We start from the raw sequence: 20,942 nt of genomic DNA on the forward strand, positions 1-20,942 counted from the left end.
GAACGCAGCTCTGTGCGCTGGGCTCTGCAGCCTGGACCAGACCAGCCCGGAGCCATGTGGTGGGGCTCCTTATGTTTTCCTTCCTCTCTGGCTGCCCATTTGGAGCAGCGGGTCGAGGTTGGTCATGCTGGGGGTGGGGCAGGGCCTTCTCCTCCAGCTCCACATGGACAGTGGCGGAGGCGCCCCGGTACCTGCTTGGATGTGCCAGGCGGACGGGGCATTGCAAAGGTGGAGTGAGATGAATTGCCTCTGGGCCCCACGGCTGAGCAGCCTGGGGAAGGCGCTGGGGGAGTGGCCATGCACTGCCTTCGCCGCTATATCCGGCCAACACAAATTCGGAGCGACGCCGGAGTCCAGCCGCACAGCCACCGGGGCGCAGTCGGTGGCAGCCTGGCACCCCCCAGAATTCAGCATTCGGGTACCCTGCACCCCTTGCACCCCTGGGTAAAGACGGCCCTGTCTATGATTCCACGATTCAAGAAACCTACAAGCAGGACATGTGCAACAGCACTCTCTTGCTCACCATTCTGACATGCATTTGATGTCAGAAACAGTACATACAGCCATTGTGACTAGCAGTTCCTGACAGTCTTATCCTCTGTGAATTTGTTTATTTCCCTTTGAAGCCATTCAGGTTGTGGTAGGTCGGACATAGTTATATACCTGTGTGAATAAGTGCTTCCTTCTGTCTACCAAGATTCAGCTTCATTGGATGGCTCCGGATTATAGTGGTACCTCGGTATATGAACACAATTGGTTCCGGGAGTCTGTTCATAAACTGAAGCGTTCATAAACTGAAGCGAACTTTCCCATTGAAAGTAATGGAAAGTGGATTAATCCGTTCCAGACGGGTCCGCGGAGTACTCAACCTGAAGCGTACTTAACCCGAAGCATGGGTGTAATTGGTTCCGGACGTCTGTTCATAAACTGAAGCGTTCATAAACTAAAGCGAACCTTCCCATTGAAAGTAATGGAAAGTGAATTAATCTGTTCCAGATGGGTCCGCGGCGTTCGTAAACCGAAAATTCGTAAACCGAGGTGTTCGTAAACCGAGGTTCCACTGTAGTATTATGAGAGAGTGAGGTTTTCCCCCATCCACTTTCTCCACACGATGCATAAAACACTGTGCATCTTTGCTCATAGGGGTGTCGCTCTGGTCCCTGATCACGCAGGCGGCCTTATTCTGCACCTTTTCCACCAATGTAATTCCCTTTTTGAGAAGTGATGGCCAGAACTGCACATCCAAGCGTGATTTTGCAAAGAATCTTAGGTGACGAATGGGAAAGAACAATGATTCAGCCCACGGGTATCCACCAAAGTTTCTGAGCTACAGGAAGGAAGATTTGGCTCAGTCATTAGAAAGGGATTCCTAGCTACAAAACAACAACAGAAACAATGGGAGCTAAGAGGTTTTAGAAGGCAGGCATTATAGTCTCTTAGGGCTTCTCCAACTCTAAGGAGCAATCCACAGCAGAGCCCCTTCTGTTTGCTCAGTCACTGTAGTGATATTTTCCCCATATGCAGGTCACAGATACAATTTTATGAGTTGGAAGGGACCCAAGGGTCATCTAGTCCAACCCCCTGGAATGCAGGAATCTCAACTAAAGCATCCCAGATAGATGTCCATCCAACCTGTCCTTTAAAACCTCCAAGGAAAGAGAGTCCACCACCTTCCAAGGGAGCCTGTTCCACTGTTAAACAGCTCTTACCATCTTAAAAAATATATTCTAGGCATTCTTTGGTTGTGGTTTGCATGTTTGCCAAAAAGCTTGGCCGTGATTAATGCTGCCAAAGCAAAACCAGCAGGGATCAATACCTTTCTTGCAGATCTCTCGCCCTCCACCCCCACCTCGGTCTCTCCCTCCCACCAGATGCCACAGGGCCAGCCAACAGAACTGAGGGAGTTTGCCCAAGAAGACAGAACTGGGCCAAAAGAAAGCAAAGCCAAGTTTTGAGGCAGGAAGCTGAGCAGCAGCCGGTAGCCTCAAAGGTGAGTCTGGCACAAGACACAGAAGGTGCTCAGGAAGCGGAAGGGGCAAGCAGAATATAAAATCAAAGAATGGTATAAAGAGGTGTGGGATGTAGCTATTAGTGATAAATTAACATGTGCCATTAAGGTACTAAGATGGGGAATACACAGGAGAAATGATTTTGAGGAGATATGGAAGATGTTTGTAGGATTTGTGCTATTAAAATGGAAAGGGGTCAAACCATTGCAAGAGGTGTTTGAAATTTTTGGAGGCTGGATAGTTACAATGGCATGGTCTCAGTTGTGGGGTGCACATTTTTATTCTTATTTATTCATGATTATTACTTTTTATTATTACTAAAATGTAAATAAAAGAATGAATAAAGGGGGGGGAGAGAAGGTGCTCAGAGAGACCAACCATACCCTCCAATATTTCTCTGATGAAAATAGGGACGTCCTATTTCATATTAATGGGATGCGGGTCACGCTGTGGGTTAAACCACAGAGCCTAGGGCTTGCGGATCAGAAGGTCGGTGGTTCGAATCCCCACGATGGTGTGAGCTCCCGTTGCCACCTCCTGCCAACCTAGCAGTTTGAAAGCACATCAAAGCGCAAGTAGATAAATAGGTATCGCTACAGCGGGAAGGTAAACGGCGTTTCCATGTGCTGCTCTGGCTCTCCAGAAGCGGCTTAGTCATGCTGGCCACATGACCTGGAAGCTGTACGCTGACTCCTTCGGCCAATAAAGCGAGATGAGCGCCACAACCCCAGAGTCGGTCACGACTGGACCTAATGGTCAGGGGTCCCTTTACCTTATTCCATATTAATAATAATTCTAATGCCCCACCTATCTGTATGCCTTGCAACTTATATAAAAACATGATAAAATATTAAATATTAAAAAACCTATATAGGGCCACCTTCAGGTGTCTTCTAAAGATTGTGTAGTTACTTATCTCCTTAGCTCGGGGGGGGGGGGTGTCACATAAATCCATACCCTCCAACATTTCTCTGATGAAAATAAGGATGTCCTAAGGAAAAGCAGGACAATCCAGGATCAAATCAGAAACCAGGACGGCTTCTGTAAATCCAGGACTGTCCTTGGAAAATAGGGACACTTGGAGGGTCTGGGCCAGGGGTCAGCAAACTTTTTCAGCAGGGGGCCAGTCCACTGTCCCTCAGATCTTGGGGTGGGGTGGGGGACGGAATATATTTTGAAGAGGGGGAAAATGAATGAATTCCTATGCCCCACAAATAACCCAGAGATTCATTTTAAATAAAAGGACACATTCTACTCATGTAAAAACACGCTGCTTCCTGGACCGTCCATGGGCCAGATTTAGAAGGCGATTGGGCCGGATCCAGCCCCCGGGCCTTAAGTTTCCCTACCCATGGTCTGGACCATCTCCAGGCAAGAAACTTACACAGGGGCAGCCCAAGGGCCACTAACTACAAAGGGGAGCAGCAGCAACTAGGGGATAAGCCCCCAAACCAGCAGTCTAAAGCAGGGTCTCCAAACTAAGGCCTGATGGCCGGGTGCGGCCCAATCGCCTTCGCAATCCGGCCCGTGGACGGTCCGGGGATCAACATGTTTTTACATGAGTAGAATGTGTCCTTTTATTTAAAATGCATCTCTGGGTTATTTGTGGGGCACAGGAATTCATTTATATATTTTTTCAAAATATAGTCTGCCCCCCCCCACAAGGTCTGAGGGACAGTGAACCGGCCCCCTGCTGAAAAAGTTTGCTGACCCCTGGTCTAAAGGATGCCCAGTTGCAAGGATGCATGCAGCTGGAGATCTCTATTAACTGATATAATAATAATAATGATAATGATGATAATAATAATAATAATAATAATAATAATAATTTATTTATACCCCGCCCATCTGGCCGGGTTCCCCCAGCCACTCTGGGCGGCTGAATTTGTTAAAACTGCTTACTCAGATTCATCTAAATAGTCTGAAGACGGAAAAATGAAAATAGATTTAGTACACAAAGAGCCAGCTTTGCAATAAAATCCACAGTGCAGCCAGAAGAAAGGAACCTCTCGCACCCGCTCCCAGCAACAGGGCCTCCACATCACATTCCCTTCCCCAGAGGCCATGAGCAGAGATAGACAAAAGCAGCTGATTGGAGACAGGAAGGGTGGGTGGGCATCCTGACCCCAGGGGCTTCCTGCTCTACTAAAAAGTATAATCCATGATCAACAAGCATCCACTGGAAAAGGCAAACAAAGCTTTTAAAAATAGCCGCATGAGGCGGAGAGGATTTTGCTTTTGAGGCACAAAGACACTCAGAAGTTGCAACTGAAAAGGGAAGGGCAGGCTTGGGGGACTGAGATCAGGGTTCGGAACAACAACAAAGATCCCGCTAAAGAAGAGGGTGATGTTGACAATGGATTTGGCCATTGCATGTGACCGTTCCATGCCCTCTCCCGGGATAGTCTGGCGGACAATGGGCTTAAGCCTTGTGTGTCAGATACTGAGCAGCAGTGGAAGACCCATCAACAGAGAGATGTCAGAAGAGTTATGCTCCTCACAAATGGATCTGCTACTGTAAAATCCCGTCCTACCAGATTTCCCTGCAATGTGTTTAACTGAATCGCTTCTTTGACGAGTCTAGATCCAGCCTTAGTAAACAGGGAATCTTCAACAGAAAGAGGCAGGGTCCAGGTTCTCCACTCCTGCACACTAGGTCACTCACTACATACATATAACCTCAGGCATTTCTCCGATGAAAACAGGGGTGTCCTAAGGAAAAGCGGGACATCCCGGGATTAAATCAGAAACCAGGGTGGCTTCTGTAAATCCGGGACTGTCCCTAGAACAGTGGTTCCCAACAGGTGGTCCGGGGACCCCCAGGGGTCCGCGAGCTATGCCAGAGGGGTCCGCAAGATGCTATTAGAATAAAAAATATATTAAATATATTTCGTATGATAACAGATTTTTTGTTTTGGCCACTTCCTGCATGAGCAGAGTCTAGCGCAAAACTAGAATTAGATAGAGGCAGTAGTTCTGCTGTATGCCGTTAGGTGGCGCTTTACAAACACTACTGTTTTGCAAAGAGGCAGCGCGCGCATTCTACTAACGCTCACCTCCCCAAGATACTTTGCGTGCGTCGGCTTCATTTGTGCGCTACTGCGCAGGTACCCTGTCTTCTCCATTCCCCTCCCTCCTCCCTGGCGCGCGCTGCCTCTTTGCAAAACAGTAGTGTTTGTAAACAAAGCATTGTTTTTCGCAGAAGCTACAGTTCACATAGTTAAAAATGGACCGTTGGTTAAAAAGTGGTTCGTTAAAACGACATAGGCCTACAGATGAAGAGGAAGATAATGCATTTGATGTTCAAGCAAGCAAGTAAGTGACTCTCGAACCGATCTTGTCAGTGTCCATTGAACCTAAATTAAAACTAACTGTATACTGATGGAGTACTCTGTTGTAACTGTAAAAAACGTATAAATATAAAATATAAAAAGACTCTTAATTTGGCTCTCACTTTTTAATTTTAGGATTAGGAATTAATGGGGGTCCTTGTCACAATAGCGGCTCGATGAGGGGTCCTCGAGAAAATTTTGTTGGGAACCCCTGCCCTAGAAAATAGGGACTCCTGCAGGGTGTGCATTTATACAATTTTCTGCATGTTGGAATTTAGCATATCATGGGAAGGCCAAGACATAACACTTCTCCCAACAACTTTTCTATATGGAAGAGAGAGAGAGCGCACATTCCATTGCAGTCTGCAAGTGGTACAGCACAAGCACATGTTTGCCACAGTGAAATTCAGAAAACAGGCTACCAGAAAGTTTAATGGTGGAGTGTTGCGGGAGCAGAGGAGGAAACTTGGGATTGTGCCTAAAATCTCAAGAGATGCAGCACTTAGAATTCAGAGTGGCGGCCGCCAGTTGTGGCTCCCTCACTTGGGGCTAGTTTACAAAGAGGGAAGGAATACACATGTCAAAGGGATAGGATTTCAATGGAACCCAAATAGTGGAATGAACAGTGAGAGGCACCCCTTGGAAAAGCCCTTGTGACAAAGGCTGAATGGGAGGCATGCTAACCCCATTTTGAAAATACATTTGGCTGTACAGTGGTACCTTGGGTTGTAGACCCGATCCATTCCGCACCCCGAAAAGTCCGCAATCTGAGCAGCACTTTCACGCATGCACGAAAGTGCAATAGAGTGCTTCTGCGCATGCGCAAAGCGCGGAGAACGCTTCTGCACATGCACACACGGTGGAACCAGGAAGTAAACACTTCCGGGTCCGCTGCGTTCGTATCCTGAAAAAACGCAACCCGCAGTGGACGCAACCCGAGGTATGGCTGTAGTTTATCTCGATTGTGGGTGCACTGAATGAGTACAAACGTCAGAGGCTTCACTTTCGGCACCCAAGTTCAAAGCTTTCCAAGACCTTAAAAGGGTAACCAGCAACCAGCAGTTTGAACTGAATTTGGAAATGCACCAGCAGTCAGCAAAACTGTTGTAAAACCAGTGAGATATATTTCATTGGCTGGGCCTAGCAAAGTTGGACACGGTCCACCATCTGAGCAGTGTTCAAAGGAAGCCCCACATCCAAAGGATTGCAGTAGGGGCCCCTTCACAACTGATGTGGTTTGCATGTGTTTTATTCTTGGACATTTGAATCCATGCCTGAAAGCTGGTTTTATGTGGTTTTATTTTTACCGTAGTTACTTTGCAAAACCTGAGCAGCTCAACAGCTCAAAACCTAAGGTCTAGCAAACTGGGGGTGGGGGGAGATGGACAAAAAACCTACAAAAAAAATCAACATTCCCATCTACTGCAATAATTAATAAATATTGTCAATACACTACAGTGGTACCTGGGTTAAGAACTTAATTACAGTGGTGCCTCGCTTAACGAATGCCCTGCTTAACGAAATTTCCGCTTAACGAAAGGATTTTTCGAGCGGAGCTTGCCTCGCTAGACAAATGCGTTTTACGAAAAATTCGTCTAGCGAATCGCGGTTTCCCATAGGAATGCATTGAATTCAATGGGCAAAAATAAATATTAAAAAATTCAATGCATTCCTATGGGATTCGCTAGACGAATTTTTCGCTATAAGAAAAGACCCGTGGAACGAATTAATTTCGTCTAGCGAGGCACCACTGTAGTTCGTTCTTAACCTGAAACTGTTCTTAACCTGAAGCACCACTTTAGCTAAAGGGGTCTCCTGCTGCCGGTGCCCCGCCGGAACACGATTTCTGTTCTCATCCTGAAGCAAAGTTCTTAACCTGAGGTACTATTCCTGGATTAGCGGAGCTTGTAACCTGAAGCATTTGTAACCTGAAGCGTTTGTAACCCAAGGTACCACTGTATCTGCATGCTAGGTGCTGTTCAAAAGCATCATGTTGATAGACTAATCCAGGCTGCTTGATTTCTGCATCAAAACCTGAGTTTCTTCATGGCTTATTAGTTCAACCCCCCCTTTTCCATGCTGATATCAGGCGCAGAATAAAGCCTGCAAGTGGAACAAATGGACAATGGCTAGCTTACCCAGATGCTAGCATAAGAGCCAGTGGGCTGATAAGGACAGATAAAGTTCATGTAGTGCTGGGCAAGAAAGGAAAGAAGCAGGGTGCTCTTATTTTAAGGGTGGACAAGCTTGTGGCAACATCTGAAAGGAGCAGAGTAAGTTGAGCATCGGTCCTTCAAGAGACAGGCAGAGCAATTCTGGCCCTTTCCCCCTATATGGAGGCAATTTTCTCCAAAAATAAACAATTTTGCAGGCTGCTACATGAGAACTTCCTCCTGCTGACACAGAAATCTTGGCAATGATGGGGGAGGAGTGGAGGATGAAACACCAACCCAGTGGGAGAGCAAGGAAGTTTGGTTTCAGCAGCCAGGCTTTTTTCCCAGAGCAGGAAGCTGGGGCGGCGGCGGAGGGGGGGGCATGGCATGGAGGGAAGCTAAGAATTTGCAAACAGAGTGGAGCTGAAGCAGCAAAAGTCAAACTTGGGAAAGTGGAAATAGGACTTCCCTTCTGGGGTCAGAAGGAGAGGGAGGCTCTGGACTGGGTGAAATCACTCAACGCTTCCAAGCAGCTGTTTTATTACAGAAAAATTTCAGGAACAGACTGGAAAGAGAAGTTGCTGAATTGGAACTCATTACCAAGCTTAAAACCATGGAGCCACCTGGGATGAACAAAGACATCGGATTCTTATCTCATTATGCATGATCTAGCTTTCTTTAGCGCCTCAGCCCTTGCTTTTCCCCCGCAGGACCAATTGCAGTCATCAGCAGTCGTTAACAGCCATCTACAGGTTTACCACTCCCATCAGCCCATCACCCATTCCCACCCACCCCCACCACCCTCTGTATATACATAAGGGTCTGACTCTTCTGTTTCAAGTGTATCTGACGAAGTGTGCATGCACACGAAAGCTCATACCAAAATAAAAACTTAGTTGGTCTTTAAGGTGCTACTGAAGGAATTTTTTTATTTTGCTTCGACTCAGGCTACCTACCTGTAACGCTTCCAAGGGTCAATGATAGGAGGCTTTGAAATCTGGTACAAGCAAAACTTGCAAAAAATAAAAAAAAACCAGCACCCCAAATAGCCCTAAATAGATCTGAGTGGAGGCATGCTACAGGGAAGTATGCCTCTGAACACTAGTTGCTAGGAATCACATGTGGAAAGAGTGCTGTTGAACCCAGGCCCTGCTTGTGGCCTTCCTATGGAAATCTGTTTGGCTGTTGTAAGAACCGTAAGCTGAACCAGATGGGCCATTGGCCTGATAGAGCAGGATCTTATATTCTCATAAGTTTATGCTTTCTAAAACACAGGCAGTTGAAACAACTGGTTCCTTGCAAAACTAAACATCAGTTCAGGCAGAAAGCAAGCCGCATGCACATGCTCAAACTACTCAGAGCCAGCCTCCATCGGAGGTCTTTGCAGTACCTCTCACTTGATAACTTCCACAGATGGGGGCAGGTAAGGGGCGCCAGGCATTTAGAGGGAGGCTTCCCAGGAGGGTGCGGGAGGCTGGCTGGGCTGTGATCCGGGCGCCTCTTACTTACGTGCAGCACCAAGCGTGTGTTGGACCACGCGATGTAAACGAGCCAGACTGAAGTCCGCCCCCTTAAAAAAGGTCGACAACTCTGGGAAATGGGGGGAGCGCCAGAAAGATATTTGCACCACGGCGCCAGATATGCTGTTTCAAAACCACGATGCATTGCTGGCGACCTGCTAGTGGAGCAGCAATAAAACTGCTAGCACATTTGCAAAGCTAAGCGGTATCTGGTAATGGTTGTCCACCTTGAGGAGCCTCACCAAGAGGGCAGCCTATCTATCTATCTACACACACACATATATATGCAGTATATCAGCTTTGCTTTATGAAGCAGGGACGGGAACTGAACTCATCACAGTGGAATTAAACTGAAATTAGCCAGGAGGTGGATGCTGAGCCAACCCCCTTTCAACAGCCCCAACTCAAGCACCTCCAGCCACTTAGGATATCACTGCCACCTGACAGAAAAGGAGTCAGCTACCGCCACCTTATTGCTCCCAGGAATCCCTCCCAGCAGGCCAGACAGTAACGTTCATGCATTGCCCTTGGGAACAGAAATAGATCTAGGAGATTTAGATGCAGGGCTTGCTAATCCACAGCAACTCTTCCTCCACTCTTTCTTGGCACAGTCCATACTTTAAAGCTCCATGTCCGAGTGCCTTTCTTTTTGCCCTAAAAACTTTCCCCATAAAGACCTGCTCTTTAAAGCTGAATTGGAGCAAACGTCAACCCTGCGGAAAACCTGAATCGATGTTTGTTTTGATTGAGCTCTCAAGAGCGGATTTCCAAGGGGAAAGCTCCAGGGCAAAAATAAAAACCACGTATAGACATGGAGCAGGGCAAAAGGTCAGTGTGGCTAAGTCCATGGTCACAGAGTTTGTAGTGGCAGGGTTGTGAAGGATCTGGCAGCATTGTGAAGTAGCAAAAGCACTAGCAATCTGCAATTCCTAACATTGCAAAAGAAGTCCCGGTTGTTGCGCGCATTGAAAAGGTTTCTCTCACCTCAATCAGTGCCTCTCCCGTCTCTCTCTCTGCAGCCTGGAGATAAGGCAGCATGCCGATTCCACAAGTATGCCTCTCTCTTGTCCTCCTTCTCTTTAGCCAGCAGTCCCAGTGTATCACTGTCCCTTGAAAAGAAAATAGGAAAAGGTCATTTCCTCACCTGCAGCTGGTCCAGAGAACTCAAGAGAATGAGGAGGGTGAACCTGGGGCCCTCCAGATATTGCAGGACTTTAAGTCCCACCATCCCTGAACACTGGCTGTGATTGATGGGAGCTGGAGTCCAACAACATCTCCTGAAGGCCAGTATTCCAAGACAGCAACATTGACCCAATACTGTAAGAGATCAATTTCCTCTGCTGGTTTAGGCAGAAAGAACATGTCCCCAAACCCTGATCATTCAGCATCTGTTGCTTCAGTGCTGCCTCTGACTAAGCCCTGGACTTTGGCTGATGCTTTCTTAAAAGCCCCAAACCTCAAGGATTCTTGAAACCTCAAGCATATTTCTGCGATCCACCAGCCATCTGGAACTCAGGCCTGCTGCTGTTGCTCCTATCCAGGCAGCATCAAATTGCTGCACGACTCAGCCTGTCTGGTTTTCATTTCTTGTAACAGGGCATCGGCAACATAAAAAGCTTTGATGCTGCTCTGCCACCCAGCCCCAGAAGGAAAGCACCAGAGAGGTCTTCCAAGAAGGAGGTCAGGAATCTGGAATTCATACTCTCTCACATCTAGACACAGCATGGGCTTTGTGTGCTGATCTTGATTGGAACAAAGAAGCCGGTCTTGAGTCCAGGAGGCATTGTACTTTACCTCTGAGTAAAGCCAGGATTGCTTGTGGCTGAGCATAGAAAAAATGCATCAACACACATGGGATCAACTGGACCATTGTCATTGTTCATACGAAAGCCGTAACACATGGATGTGCAGCTGTGAGTTTCAAACTGCATGTAAAGAAGACTTTGCCCCCCAGATGTTTAGGACTGCGACTTCCATCAGCTTCAGCCAGTGTGTCCAATGGGAACTGACATTCAACATCTGGAGGGCACCAGATTGCTGATTTAAAGGAAAATTCCAAAACATGAGAAAGGCTATTTAAAGGCCTTCAGAACACTAGACATTGTCCAGATCTTTAACTAAGACCAACAACAGAACCACATGATGCAAAAACGAAGCACGTGCTAGGTTTTAAATTGTCACCTCACATAGTTTCCTGACATGGAGCAGCATTTTTAAGGTTGACTATTGTCCTACTTGGTAGGACGATCTACTTGGCTCTCAACATGGACCATGTGGTTAGTCCTGGTTCAGTCACATTGAGCAAGAGCAAAGGGCTAAAGTTCATTCAGTGACAGCAGGGAGCCAGAGACTAAGAACTCATTGTAAGCAAGACAGGACAGAGTTTGGAAGCCCCAAGCCAGCAATTGTCCAACATCAACAGGAAGCCAGGAAGACCTCTCCGGTCCCACCCCCACCCCCCTCAGTGTAGCCAGAGGCCCAAACATGTCCTGATGCTGGATCCAGGCTTGCAACATTGGCTGGCAATACTTCCCCACCTGCTTTGATATCTAACCTCCTAACTTGCAAGAGTCCAAAACAAAAGCCATCTCCAACTGTTTTTCACCCTCAGGTGTGCACTAAGCCTTGGACTGACCCAAGCAGTCACTCAGAAAGACAATATTGTTTGCCCTGCCAAAAAAATCAGAAGGGTGAGTCAAGACATGTTGCCCTGTGGATAGAATTCCTTAGCACCGTTGTAGAGAGTGCATGCTTTGCATGCAGAATGGCCCAGGTTCAATCCCCAGTTAGAGAATCTCAGGAAGCAGATGCTGGGGAAAAGAGACCCTGGAGACAGGCTGTCAAGTCAGAGAAGGTAATATTGAGCTAGATCGGGGATGGGAAACTTGTGTCCATCTCGATGTTGTCAGCTCTCATCAGCCCAAGGCACCATGATCAATGCTCAGGTATTATAAAAAGTGTGGCAGTCTAGCAGGCCACCAGTTCCACGTCCTTGGGTGAGATGAACACAGTCTCAGTATAAGCAATGTCACAATTGGTTTACCCCCAAGCTCTCTTCCACTAGAATTTAAGATACTGGTGTGTATCTCTTTGATTCTACAGTCACCTGGGGCAACAAAATAGCTTGGGGTGACTGTGAACAAATTTTGGGTTGTTTCACAGTAACCCCCCCAAACCATATGGGGCTGAACAGTTGTTGTTTTTTGAAAAATTTCTATGTTTAGTTACATTTCCCTCTCAGTATTAAATTGTTGAGTTAATCTGGAACACTGCAGAATTTAAAAGAACAAGATTAATGAGCTGAACAGATTCACATCTGCTTATACAAGTTTAATTAGACTGATGAACAGTGATTTATCTTTCTGATATTGTTTAAATTAAATTCTATGTATCAAGTTGACTATTAATTAATTGCTGCTAATGGTACACCATGGTCAGTGGTAACGATTTTATTATGAAATGGAATGAACATCCGTTATTAGCTTCCAACCATCACTGCTTAACCAAAGAGAAAAGCATAGAGCAGTATCTTGGTGGGTGGGGGTGATATTTCGGAACTTGGAGAATGTCAGCAGTTCAAAATCTGAAAGGATGTCAGTACTGCACAACCACAGAGAAAACAGAACCCCACTGAACTGTCTGCTGTAGAAATGCCATTAAGTGGCAAGTCAAGGCAAATTACATTGGCTAAACTGAGACCAGCTGCTTTTGCTAGAACCAAGGGGCTGCAAGGGTTTTGGAGATCATGAACATCTTCCATCCAAGCCACAGCCCTGAAGACTGAGTAGCCAAGAGTGGGGAAACATCCAATGAAGTCTGTGTTGTAGGGGAGCCCCAGGAAACACAACATGTTAGTCCCTGAGCATGAGTGAAACTTCATTCCCATGGCTTTTAAGGACTGCTGTCTCCTCTCCCCTATGGGGAAGCAGCAGGCAGCAAACATGATACTTTCTGGCATAGCCTCATATTTGAAAATTTCATGTTCAGTGAATGTTCAGACACAGAACTTTAAAGTGTGGACCTGTGCCCAGAGACGTGGCAGAAAAGGAAGTCTGGATGAGCTCTAAGGCTATCTCCTCAGTTCATGGCTGGGGCAAAATCTGAGCTAGGAATTTGTTGATTCTTAATTTAGTGCAACCCCATATACATCAACTCAGAAGCAAGTCTCACTGAGCTCAATGTGCTAACTACAGTGGTGCCTTGCTTAACGAATGCCCTGCTTAACGAAATTTCCGCTTAACGAAAGGTTTTTTCTAGCGGAGGTTGCCTCGCTAGACGAATACGTTTTACGAAAATTCCGTCTAGCGAACCGCGGTTTCCCATAGGAATGCATTGAAATTCAATTAATGCGTTCCTATGGGCAAAAAAAAAAATCAAAAAAAATTCGATGCATTCCTATGGGATTCGCTAGACGAATTTTTCGTTATAAGAAAAGACCCGTGGGACGAATTAAATTCGTCTAGCGAGGCACCACTGTACTTAAGTTAGTATAGGACAGCAGCCTCAGTCTCTCCCAGCGGAATTCGACACAGAAGTAAGTGGGGTATTTGTGCTGGTATGAGGTCCGCTTGTGCAATGGGACTCCCACCCCCCCATGTTCCCCTAAAGCTGTTCTGGGGGTTCCCCAAATTCTCCAGAGCAGATTTAGGGGGGCCTGGAGAGAGGAGGGTGAGGGAGCCCTGTTGCATAAGTGGACCTCGTTCTGTGCATGCAACAGCTTACTGGAATCCTACCCATAACACTGGGAAGAGTTCTCTTTTGAGCCCATGCTAGAAAGTCAAGATTATTTTACACCAAGAGTTAACTGGGACCTTGCAGTTGTTGCTGGACTTCAGCTCCCATAATCTCTTGGCACACCCAAGATTTACAGCTTGACGCAATTTTGTGTAGCTACAACATTGCTGGCCTTGGCATCTCGGCTAGTTCTCAGATTTTGAGATGAGCCAGCCCCTAGCCGCTCCTTCCTATGGTTGTTAAAGCCACAATATCTACATTCATATATAAATTATGGCATTGTTTCATATGCTGTATAAAGATAAATACCAGGTGCATGGTACAGGTAGACAACAAAATATACATAAGGAATGAGCAAGTATAACAATAATAAGCAAAGAAGAAAAAAGGAACTAGTTCAATAGCGCCGAATTTTCAGATGATTCAACTAAAGTTGATATTTGAATGACATTTATCTTTGCTGTTTGTTTGTACAAGTGTTCACAATATGCATACATTTTACGGGTGTGTACCAACCACAAGATTAAACTTGTGTCTGAAACTTTGGGAAGCAGCCCAATCTTTCAGAACCATTCTGTGCCTTTAAAATTCAACTCATTATTGGGGGCCGAATCAGATCTGTTAAAAATGAGGGTCAGTTTTCCCTGCTTCTCCATTCACTTCAGTGGTGAACCTACACACACATTACAGAAATGAATAAAATTTGAGGGCACAGCAGCTCCTCCAGATTAAGGGGTTGCATTAAGCCTGCCAAATTGCAGGCACATAAAGAACCTTTAAAATTCGTGGTGTTTTGGTTTTTTTTAAAAAAGTAAGTAAGTAAAATTCTCTTTTATTTTATGCCAGAATTGGATGCAATTTGCAAGCATGATAAGCCCTTATGAGGGAATGAAGCCTGCCAAATTTCAGAATGATAGCAGCAAAGAAGACGGGAAGGGAAGGGAAGGAAGAATTATGGCTGCAGGGATTCTATTTTATCATTTTGGGGTGGGTACAACAGAAATCATGGAGATGATGGAGGGATAAAGAGCATGGAACTCTGCTAGTGGTTGATTAAAAACAAAGTTCCCAGAGTGCATTGGAGAATTAGTAAGTCCCTGATCTGACTCAGGGTGCCTTGTTAACAGCAGAATCCGACTGAATTATGAAAACTGCCCCATAATTTGAGAGGTACATAGGGCCGACACACATTCTTAATAAATAATATTGATATTATAAAAGTTAGTGCAAACTTGTCACATGGAACATGGGATATTTTCATTCAAGCGTCTGGGGTTTTAAAAATAAAAATCCAAGCACGTTTAGGCCTTATAAAGTATTAACCCCTTCCTTCAATTAAAAACAAACAAACAATTTTACAAGTCTAGATACGCTACGGTTCTGTAGCTTTCCCCCCAACTCCTCCTCCCAATTCATTTCAGAGAGAAAGCAATAATGTCTCTCTTCTTCACAAAGCTGAACAAAGCAACTTAATACTGCCTTCCAAAACCCCTCGTGAAAAGAAAACTGAAACAATTTTACCACAACAGCAAAACCTGCAGCCATCTGAAATCCCACTGGGGAAAGAAAACCCAAGCCCGAACTTTAAAGCAGAGGGCCAGCTGTTGTATTTATTATTCTAAGAAAAAGGGACGGGGGATTTGATTGTTTCACCTGGTAAGTTTTCTGTGATATTGAACAAAGACAAAAGCACAGTACAAGACAAAACCATATTGTAGGGTGTTCAAAGCAGTTGGAACATTGTCTTCTGCAGACAAGAATAAAAGCAACTGCAAGACCCATGTATGAATACATGCAAAACAACCCAAAAGGTGCAACAGAGATTCTCTGGGGATTTGCACCACAGTGTCTGACAAGAAAGTCACGACTTTTACAAAAGTATTTGTGAGGGACAGGGGATATCGCGAAGTCCCTCCCCTCCTGAGTTCAAGCCCATCCCCGAGCACAGGGGAAAGCAGAGGGAGCTCCGATTCCAGTGAGGAAGCAGGAAGTCGTGTCCGAGGCTCAGGCAAGGTAGCGGAGCCAGGGTCCCAGGTGGGACAGGAAGGGGCAAATAAGGGGGGGAGACCCATCCCCCCAACTCCGGAATTACGGAGAAAGAGGAGGGGAAAGAGGATGGGTCTGCCAAGGCTTTTGTGTTGGGGAAAGACGCGCCAAAAGCCATTCGGAGGTTCTGCAACGTAATGACCCCATCGTTCCGTGTAAATAGCAATGACTTCAGCACTGTAAATACGCAGCACCAATAAAAGAATAAAATGCAGAGCTGCGTAGCGTCGTTACTCTGAAGTAGTCTGCTCCGGCCACTGTGACAGCAACCTCCGAATCTTTTTTGGGGGCTACTTTGGAGTTGCCGGGATGAGTGTGTCAGAGGCGGAGAAATGGCGGCAGATCGCGGAGAAAGCCCAGCAAGACCTGCAGCAGCTGGCGCAGCAGGCGCAGGGTGAATTAAAGGCAGCTAAAGAAGAAACCAAGAAGGTCCAGGACGACCGGCTACAACTTGCGGAACAGGTGAGAGCGCTCCAGGAAAGAGAGCAGCAATTAAGGGCAGTGGCGGTAGACCTCCAAAACAAGCTGGATGCAGAGAAAAACAAGGCGGGAGGGGCACCCCAAGTCCAAGTGCTGCCAGGAAGGAGAGCCGGGACCCTAGTAAGCAAGTTCAATGGAGACCCGAGGGAATATCATGGCTTTGAGACTGAGATTGTGTATGCTCTTGAGCTGCACCATGATGACTTCCCTGATGATGAGCACAGGGTAGCGTTTATTGTGGAGCACCTTACCGGGGCAGCCAGGGAGTGGCTAAGACCGTTAATCGCAACAAAGAATCCTTGCATGAAGAATGTCAAACTATTTCTAGAAGGTTTGAAAACGATGTATTCGTCCGATAGTCATATGGACCAGACTAAGGAGGAACTTCATAATTTACGCCAAGGAAATATGACAGTTCGCGCATATTGGGCGAAATTCACCATGCTGGTGCACAGACTGGGGTGGGAACTAGAGTCAGCCCCAATGCAAGCGGCGTTCTACTTGGGTTTGCATGAGGAGGTGAAGGATGAGCTCTCGAGAGGTCCAAAGCCCAGTAGTATGGATCAGCTGAGCAAAGCGGCTCTGGCGGTGGGGGTGAGACAGGAATCCCGATGGAGCGACAAGCAAGCAACGCGCGCAAAGCGGGCTTGGTTCCCACGGTCGCAGGAGAAGCCACTCCCCCAACAACCCTTTCAAGCCACGCCTGGGGCCAGCCAGGACCAGGAACCCATGCAGATTGATAGCGCGCGCGCGCGGGCTTTTCAAACCCCAGCGGCGCCAAGACGCAAGGAGGGAAGGGGCGGGAATTGCTTTCTCTGCAACTCCCCCCAGCATCTCGTCAGAGACTGCCCACATCGCAGGGAGTGGCAAGGAAAGGCGGGAACGGTTATGCCCTCCCCCACTGATGCAGCACCACAGCAGGGAAACGGGAAAGCCTGGCTGCAGGAGACAAGGGGCAGCAGCCAGGCACAGTCAGCAGACAACAGCCCCAGCCCGCCCACCCGCACAGAGAGGAGCAGAGCCAGCCCACCCCTCCCAGAGCAGGAGTGGTTCTAGAAGTGACGCTAACGCTCCCAAATGGCTATCCCCTGACGGTCCTCGCCCTAATTGACAGTGGGGCGTCAGCGAACTTCTTCTCGAGGAACTTTGCAGAACAGCACCAGATCCAGCTTCTGCAGCTGGATTTTCCTCTGCACGTGGCAACCATTGACGGCAGAGAGTTGCTGGGAGGGGCCATCACTCATCAAACCCCCCCCCATGAGAATGACGGTGGGAAGGCACTCAGAGACACTGGCATTCAACGTCACCACCATCTCAGACCCCCCCATCGTCTTGGGCATGAGCTGGCTGGCGCGCCACGACCCCTCCATCAGTTGGCACCAGAGATGCATCACTTTTGGATCGGACTTTTGCCTGGAACATTGCATGCAGCACCAACCAGGGGAGGGCCCTCCGATAGCCACGGTGGCCACCATGCACGTCAAAGGGGGTGAGGCGATACCCAAGCCGTACTGGGACCTGCAGGAGGTCTTCAGCGAAGCGGAGTCCGACCACCTACCCCCGCACAGGCCTTTTGACTGCCAGATCAACCTGGTGCCAGGGGCAACTATACCCCCAGCCAAGCTGTACGCCATGTCAGACCAGGAACTGGAGGATCTGCGCGCTTTCATCGACAAGAACCTCAAGCGGGGGTTCATCAGAGAAAGCAAGGCAGCAGGGGGCAGCCCGGTCTTCTGGGTGGACAAGAAAGACACGCAACAGCGCCGTCTTGTGGTGGATTTTAGACGGCTGAATTCAGTGACAGAGCCAGTGGCTTTCCCCATGCCCAGAGTGGATGATCTCCTGACAGCGGCACGCAGGGGTAAGATTTTCACCAAGCTAGACCTGAGGGGGGCGTACAACTTGATCAGGATCCGGGAAGGCGATGAATGGAAAACCACGATGTTCACGCCTCTGGGCTCTTTTGAATATCTGGTGATGCCATTCGGGTTGCAAGGGGGCTCAGCATGCTTCCAGGCCTTCATGCACCACGTCCTGGGGTCCCTCCTTTTCAAGAACTGCTTGGTCTTTCTAGATGACATCCTTATCTATTCCGCTGACCCAGTGCAGCATGTGAAAGACGTCAGGGAGGTGCTGCAGCGCCTGAAGGAGAACCACCTGTATGTGAAGCTGGAGAAGTGCAAGTTTCACACCAAAGAGGTGGACTTCCTGGGCTACAAGCTGTCAGACAAGGGGTTAGCGATGGACAAGGACAAGGTGCAGGCCATCCTGGACTGGCACAGCCCCAGGACGCGCAAGGATGCCCAACGCCTACTAGGCTTCGCCAACTTCTACAGGAAGTTCATCAAGAACTTCTCTCGCGTTACGGCTCCCATCACTGACTGCCTGAGAGGCAAGCAGAAGTTCAGGTGGACACCAGAGGCGCAAGCAGCGTTCGAAAGCCTCAAGAGGGTGTTCGCCTCGGACCAGAACCTGTTCCACGTGGTTCAGGACGCGCCCCTACGCGTTGAGACAGATGCTTCTGATAAAGCTGTGGGCGCCATTTTGTTGCAACTGGACGCCAACAGAGAGTGGAGACCCTGTGCCTTCTTCTCCAGGAAGTTGACCCAGCCAGAGCGAAACTACACGGTGTTTGATAGGGAACTTCTTGCGATCCACGCTGCGTTCCAGCACTGGAGACACTTCCTGGTGGGCGCAAAGCACCCCATCCAGGTGTGCACAGACCACAAGAACCTGGAGTTCTGGAGAAATGCCAGGGTGCTCAACCAGCGGCAGATACGGTGGGCAGAGTTCTTCTCGAACTTCAACTTCTCCATCCACTACATCCCGGGGGAGCAGAATGTCAGGGCGGATGCCCTCTCCCGCAAACCGGAGTACATGGAGGAGGAGGCGCCACCAGCACCCAGGCACATTTCCCCCCCGGCAGCATGGTCCTGCGGAGCAGCAGTGGTGAGCGAGGCAGAACTCACAGCACTGACGGCAGCGAATGAGTTTGCCGACCGCATCTTCAGAGAACTGAGAGGGGGGAGGGAGCAGGCAAAAGACTTTGCAGAACGCAGGGGGCTGCTTTTCTACAAGGGTGCACTGTACCTGCCCACCACCCAGCTTAGACGTAAGGTCCTCAAGCAGATGCACGACAACCCAACTGCGGGGCATTTTGGAAGGGACAAGACCGCTCACCTAGTCATGAGACACTTCTGGTGGCCAGGGGTGCGGGAGGATGTCAGAGACTATGTAAGGGGCTGTGACACCTGCCAGCGGGCAAAGGTGGTCAGAGCAGCGCCAGCAGGATTGCTGGAGCCCTTAGCCACACCACACAGGCCATGGGAAGTGGTGTCCATGGACTTCATCACAGACCTGCCTTCTTCCAGGGGCAAGACCGCAGTGTTGGTGGTGGTGGACCTCATGTCCAAAATGTGCCACTTTGTACCGTGTGCCAGAGCGGTCTCTGCAGAAGAGACAGCCAAACTGTTTGTTGACCACGTATTCAGACTGCACGGCTTACCTTTAAGAGTTATTTCGGATAGAGGCCGCCAATTTGTGTCCAGGTTCTGGCGGCGGCTCATGAACCTCCTGCAGGTGGAGGTCAGCTTGTCGACGGCTAGACACCCGCAGACCAATGGACAGGCGGAGAGGGTCAACGCCATTCTGCAGCAGTACCTGAGATGCTACGTCAGCCAGAGGCAAACGGACTGGGTGGATCGCCTGCCACTGGCAGAATTTGCCTACAACAATGCAGTGCACGTCTCCACAGGGGTGTCGCCCTTTAAGGCCAACTACGGGCGCGACCTCCGATCTTTCCCGGAGAGGGAGGGGGAGGAGGAGGAGGAGGGCCCGCAAGCTGAGGATTGGGCAGAGGAACTGGAGACGGTGCACCAGCAGCTCAGAGAACACTTGGAGAGAGCCAAGGAAGCATACAAGAAGGGGGCAGATCGCCACAGGCGACAGGGGGAGGTCATCAGGGTGGGGGACAAGGTTTGGCTGTCCTCGGAGGGCCTTCCCACCAGAGGGAGGTGCAAGAAACTGGCACCCAGAAGGTTGGGCCCCTTCACGGTCACGCAACAGGTCAACCCGGTGGCCTTCAGACTGGCACTGCCAGAGGACATGAGGGTGCACCCAGTGTTTCATAGATCGCTGCTGTCGCCGTACAGGGAAAGCAGCAGGCTCCGAGACAGCGAACAAACCCCCGAGGGAGGGGGGGAGAAGGAAGGCAGGGAGCAACTCAATGAGGCCACAGCCATCCTGGATTCACGGAGAGGGGTGGGGGGCCTGGAGTACCTCATGGCATGGGAGGATGCTCCGCAGTCCCAGAATGAATGGGTCCCGGCCACTCAAATACAGGAGGAATTCTTGGTGGAAGAATTTCACGCCCTCTATCCCCACAGACCCAAGCCCTGGCACATGGAAAGGGAGGGGGAGGAGGAGGAGGCACGGGAGAGCAGCTCACCATGGCGCTGGGAAGCGGAGTTTGAGGAACCGGGAGACGAGGTATGGGTGTCACCGAGATCCACCCAGTCAGAGGCAGAAGCAGATTGGCAGCACATTTTTACCCCCACCAGCTCGGACGCCACGGACTTTTTGGGATTCCCGTCCTCCCAGGCGGAAGGGGGGGGCTTGCAGGACTGGGGGGAGGTGTTCACACCGACGGGCTCGGAAGGTACTGAGTTC

The 20,942-nt window shown here is 48.7% G+C and overlaps 1 protein-coding gene across 4 annotated transcripts in view; it reads right to left on the reverse strand.

Moving 5' to 3' along the window:
* KANK2 (KN motif and ankyrin repeat domains 2) overlaps nt 1-20,942 on the reverse strand; it is an 82,261-nt gene that overhangs the window by 35,806 nt on the left and 25,513 nt on the right. For all 4 annotated transcript variants that reach the window (XM_035140748.2, XM_035140750.2, XM_035140747.2 and 1 more), the window contains one exon: nt 9,999-10,123. The gene's annotated coding sequence lies outside the window, so the exon portion shown is untranslated. The remainder of the gene's footprint in view (nt 1-9,998; nt 10,124-20,942) is intronic.

The sequence above is a fragment of the Zootoca vivipara genome, chromosome 16 (assembly GCF_963506605.1).
Source record: "Zootoca vivipara chromosome 16, rZooViv1.1, whole genome shotgun sequence".
NCBI classification, from domain to species: Eukaryota; Metazoa; Chordata; class Lepidosauria; order Squamata; family Lacertidae; genus Zootoca; species Zootoca vivipara.